General features: G+C 43.9%; 1 long non-coding RNA gene across 4 annotated transcripts in view; it reads right to left on the bottom strand.

The window, feature by feature from the left end:
• Positions 1-678: 678 nt before the first annotated feature.
• Positions 679-11,332, bottom strand: part of LOC117313804 (uncharacterized) — a 93,538-nt gene continuing 82,884 nt past the window's right edge. For 3 of the 4 annotated variants that reach the window (XR_012323969.1, XR_012323971.1, XR_012323970.1), the window contains 5 exons: positions 10,176-10,339; positions 7,341-7,545; positions 3,801-3,976; positions 2,984-3,112; positions 679-1,159 (listed from right to left, as the gene is read on the bottom strand). This is a non-coding gene — a long non-coding RNA (uncharacterized lncRNA). The remainder of the gene's footprint in view (positions 1,160-2,983; positions 3,113-3,800; positions 3,977-7,340; positions 7,546-10,175; positions 10,340-11,332) is intronic. The other variant, XR_004528388.2, reaches the window with a different exon arrangement.

Raw genomic sequence — 11,332 nt, forward strand, 5'->3', positions numbered from 1 at the left:
CGCAGCCAAATAAATAAATATTTAAAAAAAGAAGAAGAAGAAGAAGGAGCTCTTTGAGGGCCATGGATAGAGAGAGGGGAGCAAGCCTTTGGAAAGTAAGTTGGTTACAGCCTAGTGGGAAGGTGGGAGGGAGAAGAGGAACCAATGAGTAAAGCAAAGCAGAGACCGGTAGAGAAGCATGTCCGTGTGGTAGTTGACCTTATATTAAGACTGGAAGTCAAGGAAAGAAGTTGAAGGAGAATGAGTATGGAGAAAAAGGTGAGGTGTTTTTGACTTTAGTCAGCTGGGAGGTTGTTGGTGGTCTTTGAGGGAACAATTTCACAGCAGGACGAGGTTAGAAACCATGTGGTCGAGGCTAGTAACGCTTTCCACATTTAATGTCATTCCATCTGACTAACTCAACTCGTCTAGGGTACTTTCTCCTTCAGTTTCTATGCTGCTCATTCTTGCTCCTCCTAAGGTCACTCTATGTTCTGGTTATCTAATGTTGCCTAAAAGATTACCCCAAGACTTAGCGGGCATGACACTCTTTGTTACCTTTATGGGTTCTGTGGATCAGGAGTTTGGATGGAGTGCAGTGGGGGTGGAGATGGCTTGCCTCTGCTCCATGATGTCTGGGGTCGAGGCTGGAAGACTGGAAAGCTGGAGACTGGAACCATCCGTCTGCAGGATCCTTCATTCACACGTCTGGCAGTGGATGCTGGCTATTGGCTGGGGGCCTCGGTTCCTCTCCCTTGATCTAGATTGGGCCTCTCTTGCATGGTGTCTGCGTTACTGAGAAAGAGAACCAGGCATGAACCATATACTTTTTATGACTTCACTTTTTTATGATCTACATTGCTTTCCCCCTACTCCATTGGTCACGGCAGTCACAGCCCCACCCAGATTCAAGGGGAAGGAACACGATCCCACCCTGGCGTGTCAGTCACGGGATAAGAAGGGTATCGGAGGAGGATACCCATCTTTGGAAAATATAGCCTTTCATCCTCTGTCAGAACTCTCCATTTGCTTCTTATGAGTGGCCCCATTTATTCAACAGTCATCAGTAATAACAGCAACTGGAGGAACTTCCTGAGGGCAGGGGACTGGCCTGTTACGATTGTCTTCTTTATCTTTATATCCTGAACATTTTGAGCAGTGATAGCCTCACAATAGATTCCTGTGGAAGGAAGAACTCCTTTTAAGTCTATTTTTCTCAGACACTGCATCATTTGATCCTAAACTAGCTATCACGACCATTTCACAGTTGAAGAAACTACGGGGCTTAGAGGGGTAAGTGGGCTACCCTTCAGATGACTAGGCTAGCAAGAGCTCAGCTGTGACATGAACCCAGGTCTTCTGGGTTGAAGTTACTTTTATTAAGAACTTGATGCCTCCAAACAGCGGGACTGCTCCTTCAGTGCCCCTGTCTCCTCCATCCTCACAGTAGCCCAGGGCCAACTACGGGGCAACGGATAGTGATCCCTCAGCTGCTGACTGACCAGTCCTGCACTTGATACACTGATCTAACATGGTGATTTAATATCATTATTTAATATGATTTTGCATCTCTTTTCTCAAGAGAGCAGGAGAGGTCTAGGGCACAGACTCTGGTGCTGCACTCAGCTTCCGGGCTGGGTAGAAGGCCAGGACGAAGTTGGTCCTCATCTCTCTGAGTGGGCAGCACCCATGTCAGGAGTGTGGGGTGAGAGGAGATGCCAAGAAGAGTTCTGTTGGGGCAATCAGATGGTGATCTGAAGGAACCACATGGGAAGAGGGGGGAAAAGCCTAGAAGGGAAGTGGTTGAGGTAGTTCCTGTAGGTTCAGCTCAGAGGGGAGTGGGGAGCCAATTTCCGCCCCCTCCCCAACTCACATCCCAGCCCTAAAAATGCTTCACAGCTTCAGGAGGAAATCCTGGCCAAGTATCCAGTGTGGGTGGCAGGGGTGCTTATCTAGATCAGGAGTGGGTGGGAGGACATCTTAGAACTTATATCAGGCCCCAATTTTCCAAATCCTGCCTGTGCCCTGCCACCTCTGCCCCCGAAAACCAATTTTTGACTTTATCTCTTTAGAAATGTCCCCAGGCTAGCAGTTTATTTCTCAGAGGTTGCAGATCAGGAAGGACCTTCAGAAAACACAATTTCCACTTCCACTGTGGGGCAGAAAGCATAGGGCAGCCTAACCCCTCGATGCCCGTGAAGTAACAAAGGACCAACTACGCTGTGTTGTAGGACTACTGGCCTTACCAGGTCCCCGCTCTCCCCCACCAGCCCCGAAGGGACCTCTTAGACTCCTTCTCTCTCTGGTTTCTCCCCATCCTGCTCCCCTTTGCTAAAATGCTTACCTCCCCTGCTCAGGCCCTTTGAAAGTAGCTCACTATGACTTTTCATATCACCTCCAACTCTTCAGCCTCACCTTCATGGACCTTGGCGGCCCAGCTTCAACTGTATCATTCGTGAGTCACCCCTGCTCTTTTGTTCTAGCCCCATCAACATGCCTGTGCTCTCCCCCACGTAGGGATTACTCACCGCTTAAGTCACCAGTCCCTCTGGAATGTGCCCCCTCCTCCATGACACCCATTCTCCCCACATCCTTTATTATTTTGTTTAAACTAACAATGTTTTTTTCCCCTCCAATGATTAAAATAACGTGTGTTTGTTGTGGAAAATCTGTGAAATGCAAAATGTATACAAACAAAAGCAAATAAAAAGTACCCAAAATTCCACAATCCCAGTGTAGCTAACGTTACCATCCCAGCGGATTTCCTTCCCGTATTCTCATCAGAACTCCTTCCTGCTTCAGGCCTCCATGCATGCTTATTATTCCTTTTTATTATTCCTTATTATTCCTAAAAGTCTCTCCCTCTGTCCCCCTCTCTTTCTCTCTTCCCTTCCTAGTTCTGTGAGTCAATCAACTCACCCTTATTATCATAAAGGCCACTCTCTCAGTTAGGTCTCCCTATTACACATTCACAATACCCCGTACTTTTCCTTGTGGCACTTGCCACAACTAGAAATAAACCATAATTTTTGTCCTCGTGTGTTTAACGTCTGTCTTGGCCACTTGACTTGACGTAAGGTCCATGACTGGTTTTCTTGTTTATTCAGATGACCCTAGCATCCACCACAGTGCTCTGGATACAGAAAAAACACAATACATGGCACCAAGATGCCTTCTTGAATAACTGTGTGTCTGTTCTCTCTGCACTTCAAAATAGTCAATTTCACAGATACAGTGAATCAATTACCATATGCCTGACCTGGTTCCAGGTACAGGATACCCAGTTCTTGCCCTCAAGGAGCACTTAGCCTTCTGAAGGAGACAGACCAGTAAATGCAACATTTGAGTACATCTTTAAGTATATGATGATCAATGGTATTGAGTAACACATAGAGGAAGGGTCCTTAAACCTTGGGGGGAGGTGACACCATGGTTTTATTTTGTCCTTAGTAATGCATTTACTTTGTAGAATCAGAGGATAGTAGAATTGAGTGGTATCATAAGATCAACAGGCTTTATCTCGTCCTACAAGATGAGGAAACGAAAGCAGTGAAGGGCAGTAAAGTGACTTGGCCAAAGCCGCCGGGTAGTTGACTGGTGGTTGATTGGGAGTTAGACCTCGATCTTGAGATTCCCAGCCCAGTGCTCTTTTCCACTGTGCCTTGGGGGCCTCTGGAGCACCCCCTTCCTTCATCAGCCCCCAAGTCCCATTGATTTTCCCTTGTAAAGATCTCTCCAGTCTTTCCACTTTCCCTCACCTCCCTGTCACCACGCTCCAAGTCTCCATCACCTCCAGCCTGCGTGCCTACCCCACCTCTTACCTTATCTCACTGCCTCCAGTCTTGCCCTGGTCAGACCCCTTCTCCGAGTTTCAGCCAGAGTGAGCCTTCCCAGATCTGAGTGTGAGCATGTCTGTCCCTTGCTTAAAGCCCCAGAGGCTTGCCACCAAGCTTTTAGGAATATGTTCAAAAGTCTTCTGTTTTTCTCTTCCATTTTACTGAAATATAATTGACATACAGCACTGTGTAAGTTTAAGGTGTACAACATAATGATTTGACATATGTATGACATGAAATGATTACAATATGTTTAGTGAATATCCATCATCTCATATAGATACATTAAAGAAATGGAGAAAAATATTTTTCCTTGTGATGAGAACTCTTAGGACTTACTCTCTAACAACTTTCATATATAATGGACCATAGTGTTAACTGTATTTATCATGCTGTACATTACATCCCTAGAACTTATAACTGGAAGTTTATACCTTTTGACTGCCTTCATCTGATTCCCCCTCCCTCCCGCTCCCTGCCTCTGGTAACTGCAAATCCGATCTTTTTTTTCTATGAGTTTGTTTGTTTGTTTTTGACCTATAACTGACCTATAACACTATGTTAATTCCTGATGCGAAGCATAGTGATTTGATATTTCTATACATTTCAAAATGATCACCATGGTAAGTCTAGTTGTCATCTGTCACCATACAAAGATATTACATAATTATTAACTATAATCCTCACGCTGCACATTTGTACCTGTGACTCATTTATTTTTATATAACTGAAAGTTTGTACTTTTCGTACCTCTTAGTCTCTGTCACCTATTCCTCTTATTCTCCCACCCACCTCCCCTCTGGCACCTGCTTGTTCTCTGCGTCTATGACTCTGTTTCTGTTCAGTTCTGTTTGTTCATTTGTTTTGTTTTTTAGATTCCACATATAAGTAAAACCATACAGTATTTGTTTTTCTCTGTCTGACTTATTTCACTTAGCATAACATACTCTAGGTCCATCCATGTTGTTGCAAATGGCAAGATTTCATTCTTTTTATGGCTGAGTAATATTCCAGTGTGTGTGTGTGTGTGTGTGTGTGTGTGTGTGTGTGTGTGTGTGTGTGTGACACATCTTCTTTATCCATTCATCTATTGATGGGCACTTAGGTTACTTCCATATCTTGGCTATTGTCAATAATTTCTGCAATGAACATATGGGTGCATATATCTTTTCAAATTAATGTTTTTGTTTTCTTTGGATAAATTCCCAGAAGTAGGATTGCTGGATCATATAATGGTTCTACTTTTAACTTTCTGAGGAATCCACACTGTTCTCCATAGTGGCTGCACCAATTTATATTCCCATCAACAGAGCACTAGGTTCCCTTTTCTTTACATCTTGGCCAACACTTGCTATTTGTGGTCTTTTTGATAATCGTTATTCTGACAGGTATGTGGTGATTGTGGTTTTGATATGCATTTCCCTGATCAGCAATGTTGAACATCCTTTCACGTGCCTCTTGGCCATCTGTATATCTTCTTTGGAAAAATGTCTATTGGATTCTCTGCCCATTAAAAAAAATTTTTTTTTGATGTTGAGTTCAGAATTCTTAATATGGTATATTAATCTGCTCAGGCAACATAACAACATACCACAGACTAAGTGGCTTAAACAACAAAAATTTATTTCTCATAGTCCTAGAGGCTGGAAGCCCAAGATCAAGGTGCCAGCAAGGTAGGTCTAATTCTGAGGCATATTCTCTTGACTTGTAGGTGGCCACCATCTCCCTGTGTGCTCATATGGCCTCTTTCTTCTCTGTGCACACATGGGCAGAGAGAGCTCTCTTGTATCTTTTTTTTTTTTTTCGGTACGCGGGCGTCTCACTGTTGCGGCCTCTCCCGTTGCGGAGCACAGGCTCCGGACGCACAGGTTCAGCGGCCATGGCGCACGGGTCCAGCTGCTCCGCGGCATGTGGGATCTTCCCGAACTGGGGCACGAACCCGTGTCCCCTGCATCGGCAGGCAGACTCTCAACCACTGCGCCACCAGGGAAGACCCTCTTGTATCTTTTATAAGGACACCCATCCCATCAGATTAGGGCCCCACCCTTAGGACCTCATTTAACCTTAATTACTTCCTAGAGACCCTATCTTCAAATATAGTCACATTGGGGTTTAGGGCTTCAACATATGAGTTTTGAGGAGCACAATTCAGTCCATAGCATATGGCCTACCAGGTCTTTCTTGATTAGCCCATCTCACCAGCATCCTCTAAGCACCACTCTTCTCTCTGCCCCCATGCTTCTGTAACTTGAATTTCTCTTGGTTCCTCAAACTTGTCCAGATCTCTTGCAAATCTAACCCCTCCATCACCTTCCTTTCGTCCTCTGCCTGCCCCACTGCTATTGGGTCTTTATAAGAAGAAATCTATCTAGCTTTAGAATAAGCAGATATGGTTTTGCCCCCTTTTGACCCGAGTCCATTGAGGCATCACAGGACCTGTCTTGGACCTCTTTGAGAATCACCTACTCTTTTGAGAACTGAGAACTGAAGATGGTAGAGTGTACAACCCCCTTTGTGAGCCAGAAACCAGAACTCAATTCCTGCTTTATTGGTGAGCTTCCTCCTTTTGGATCTATATTTTGGCCTTTCAGTTTCTTCTTAGGGAGACCCACTGGACTCATTTCTTGAGGGACATGGCTCTCCCTTGCCTGTTAAGCAATAAACTCAGCTTCCCCTCCCCCAGCCCTGATGTCTTTCTATTTTGGTTTGTCACTTGCAAGTCTCGGTTTAAAGGTCTGTCTCTAAGGGAGGTCTTCCCTGACACCCCATCCTGTGTTTAGTTCTCTGGCTCTGCATTCCTATGGCAGCCTGTACTCTCCCTTTTTTAAGAGTTACCACCTCATTTCTATATGTTTCATGTCTGTCCTTTTGAACTCTGTAGGGCAGGAGGCATCTCCATCTGGTTAGTTGTGGTATCCCGAGGGCTAGTACAGTGCCTGACACCTAGTAGGATATCAGCAAATATTAGCTTTTATTAGTATATGCTCCATAAGTATCCACTGGCCTGCATTGTCCTCAAAGAGTTTCTCAGATAGTGTATGCATTTTGTTTTCTAAAGTGGACTAAAATTTCTCAGAAGAATCCTCTTTTCCTTTCTTTAAATCTCCCACACTATGACCATTATGGGTTTCTTCATCCAAGAAACATTTCATCAATGATTATTAATTGATCTCCCTACAATAACTTTCCCAACAGACATATTTGAAGAAATAAGAAAATTTAAACAATATGTTATATAGCAGAACCATCTATTATGAATTTATTGTAACAATAATCTATTGAGAATTAACAAGGGATAAAGGAATTCTTCTCTTCCTCTTCTGCGTAGTCAGGACTTTGAGTCCTTGAAGTTGTGGGTTTCCTGACCGTTGAGCGGTTTGGCTTTTTTGTGTGTTTTAGAAAGAAAAGTAAGAATCAGACTGGGTGGGGGTTTATAGGAAGCCCACACCAACGTAGGCCTTGGTTTTGGAAGGTGCTGGATGTCTGGTCTGAAAGGGAAGGATGAAGAGGCAGGCAGTAACCTACCTCTTGGATGGCGCTTGGACCTCTGGGGACTCAGAGAAAAAAGAGGGGATCCAGTTTCTCCAGGACATGTGGAGAGCTGGGCCTTTTCAAGAGCAGCCTCTCGGACGGTATTGGCTGCCGGCATCCGTGAGAACTGCGCCCAGGTGCTCTGTACTGGGTATTTTCAGAACTTCAACAACTGCCCCCAGGTAAGGCCAGATCAAGACTATAGAGAAAAACAGAAAATGTTATGTTGCCCCCCCAGCGTAATTAAAAATAAAAGAACTACATGAAACCAAAAACAGCTTTAAGGATGTACTATAGATTTGTGATTTTTCCTAGATGCCTGATTACTTTGACTCCCTCCTGCTCTCTCCATCTCCTCCTCCTCTTTCTTCTGCTTCTTAAACATCAAATTTCCAAAGTTGATGCTTTTTTCCCTCTCTCCTAGCTTTGCTGATGCTATGCTTGGGCGATTAGGAATTGCTCAGGCCAGCCTAGTAGTCTGTTTCTGTTGGACCCCCGAGGCCTGGATGAGGAGCAAGGCAATGCTGACCAGGTGGCCAGAGGAGCAGACGCTCATCTGTTTCCTCAGGATTGCAGAAGCCTTGACTTCCTTGTTTGATCCAAGGGAGGGAGTCTGAAAACTGTCAGACACTAGAATACCATCAGTGATGGGCAGGGTGGAAGCCAGATTTGATACGAGTGAGTCCGTACAGAAACGGGACATTACATGTGCCCCAAGAGCTGTGGATCAATTCATTCATATCTATTACATATATAGAGATATACATGCTTATTTACACATAAATGTTTCTAGATAGACAGAGAAGGAACTAGTAACAATTATGGCTTCTGGGAAATAGGGTGGGGTCTACTTTTTTTTTTTGAGACAGTTTTTTTTTAAACGTTGAACAAATGTTACTTTTACAATAAAAGTGTACTTCAAAAATTAAAATGACTCATCAGATTGCTAATATCTACAAATTTCAAACTACAGGACAGCTGGAGACTCTGCTTTCCAGGAGGGAGATCTTGTGACCCAGGCCTGGGTTGTGAAGGGGGATTAGTGATGCCTTCCAGCTGTGGCGTGTCCATTAGGCAGCTGGAGAGGTAGCTAAATATAGACTAGCCTGCGAAGTGTGCCAAGATGAATCAGGGCTGGAGCTAGAACACTCCTTCACTGCGTCCATGAGCACGCACATCTCAGGCACTGAGAGTGTAGGAGTGAACAAAGCAGATGGGGCTCCTTGGCCCCTGGATTTGGAGTCTAATCACAACCACAATCAAGATATGGAACAGGTCTACTGCCCCCAAGACTCCCCTGTGCTATTCCTCTGTAGTCACATCTTCCCGCCCGCCCCACCCCCCACCAAACCTCTTGCTATTTTGATCTATTCTCTGTCACTTTAGCCTTGTCTTTTTAAAATGTCACATAAATGGAATCATATAGCATGTAACCTTTTTGAGACCAGATTTTTTCACTCAGCATAATGCCTTTGAGATTCACCTCAGCTGTTGCATGAATAATTTCTTTCTTTTTGTTTTTGGATTGTGTGCCATGGCACGGATAAGCCAAGTAATGCATTTACCCATTTTAACTAGTTTTTGGTAATTACAAATGTAGGCGGCTAATGAGCATACAGTGTATAGGTTTTTGTGTGAACATGTTTTTATTTCTCTCAGGTAAATACCTAGGGGATTATTCACTTGTGCAGTAAGTGTTTTAACTTTATAAGAAATTGCCAGACTATGTTCCAGAGGATGATTTTGCATTCCACCAGTAATGAACGAGAGCTCCTGTTGCTGCCTTTTTGCCAATGCTTGGTAGCACTGTCAATATTTAAAAATTTTTTTTGCTACTCTAACAGATTTGTAGTGGTAATTCGTCCTGTTTTTTTTTTTAATTACATTTACTGAAAAAAAATAAATTTATTTATTTACTTATGGCTACGTTGGGTCTTCGTTGCTGCTCGCCGGGCTTTCTCTAGTTGCGGCAAGCGGGGGCTACTCTTTGTTGCGGTGCGCAGGCTTCTCATTGCGGTGGCTTCTCTTTGCTATGGAGCACGGTCTCTAGGCACTCGGGCTTCAGTAGTTGCGCACGCGGGCTCAGTAGTTGTGACTCGCGGGCTCTAGAGCGCAGTCTCAGTAGTTGCGGTGCATTGGCTTAGTTGCTCCGCGGCATGTGTGATTTTCCTGGACCAGGGCTCGAACCCGTGTGCCCTGCGTTGGCAGGCAGATTCTTAACCACTGCGCCACCAAGGAAGTCCCTTATCCTGGTTTTAATTTGCATTTCCTTAATGGCCAATAACGTTGAACAACTTTTTATATGCTTATTTGCTTTCCTTTTATCCTCTTTGGTGAAGTGTCCCTTCAAGTCTTTTGCCTACTTTTTAAATTGGGTTGTCTGTTTACTTGCTGTTGAGTTTTGAGAGTTCTTTATATATTCTGGATACATATCCATTGTTGAATACATAACTTGCAAATATTTTCTCCCACTCGGTACCTTGTCTTTTCATTCTCTTAATAGGATCTTTGGCACAGTAAATATTTTTATTTTGATGAAGAATATTTCTTTTTATTACTCATTTTTATTGAGATATAAATGACATATAGCAAAGTGTACAAATCTTAAGTGTACAGCTTGATAAATTTTTGCATTTGTATTCACCCATTTAACCACCATCCAGATCGAGATAGTATCACCCCAGAAGGTTCCTTTAAACATCTGTCTAGTCAATATGCAAAACCCCTTTCTTGCCCGCCTCTGAAATAACCGCTATTCTGACTTCTATCACCACAGATAATTTTGTCTAGAAGGTTTCTAATGACTGTGCTCCAAGTTTTGTGACCTACCTGGTTTTGTCTTGGAAATTAGAAGCCTCCCAAACCCCACCTTGGGGAGAGACTCCAACGCCCCTCACCAGATGTGATGCAGAAGTTGGTGAGCAAAGCTGGGCTTCTTAGCATCTTGCCTCTGGCATACCAGCAAACCAGTCTTCACAGCAGAGTCCAAAAACCTGGTAGAAAAGGGTAGACAAGGCTTAGGCATCCTAAAGCTCCCGTGAAGTGGCAAGGGTACTGTCCCAGGAATCAAAAGGCATGGGTTCAGCTCCCCCTACCCCTGACATTTACTGCATGTCCTTGAACAAACTACATAAGTTTCCTGTGCCTCAGCCACCTCATCTGTAAAATGGGAGCAGTAATACCTACCATGGTTATCAGGCCTGTTCACCAATATGTGAGTCTCTCTTTCCTTCCAGATACCTAGGAAGATTGTACTTCGCCACCTCGTTTAACTCCTACCAATTAACCCAGGAATGGCTATGTGACTTATTTTGACCAATTAAAACGTGTCTCTTCTACATGGAAGTGTTAAAAGCCAGTGTGTGCTGTGCTTTTTCACATTCTCTCTTTCTTCTACTATGGCAAATGGCGACGTTCTAGGTAGTGACTGCTCTGTCAACCTAGGTCCTGAGGTTAGGACAATGATGGCTCAGAGCAGAGCCTCAGTCAACCCACCATTGATAAGTGGCAGGAGTAATAAATCAATCTTTGCTGCATAAAGCCCCTGAGCTTTTGAGGCTGTTTGTTACAGAAGCATAACCCAGCTTGCTTGGATGATATACCATACTATAAGTTTGTTACTAAGATTATATGAAATAAAATGTATGGAACTTCTGGACACACAATAAGGATTGATTTCCTGCCTTTCAAAATCTCCTTCTTTTTCTTCTGAACCCAGGGGTACTCTAATCACCTAAAACCCTTGAGGCAAGAGAACAGACCACCACCACTCAAGCACAAAAGAAGGATGAGAGGAAAAGGATACAAAGCAACAAAGGGTATAGAAATACGACACAGAGCAAGGAAGAGAAACAAAGTGTTAAGGAAGGAGAGAAAAAAGCGTAAGAGCAGGGAAAAGAGAGAGGTACAGAGGATGCCTGAGACACAGACAGAGGTGATTCTGAGGAAAACAATGGCTGAGGCAAATGGAAACTGTATCTGTTTTG

The sequence above is a fragment of the Tursiops truncatus genome, chromosome 10 (assembly GCF_011762595.2).
Source record: "Tursiops truncatus isolate mTurTru1 chromosome 10, mTurTru1.mat.Y, whole genome shotgun sequence".
Classification (NCBI taxonomy): Eukaryota; Metazoa; Chordata; class Mammalia; order Artiodactyla; family Delphinidae; genus Tursiops; species Tursiops truncatus.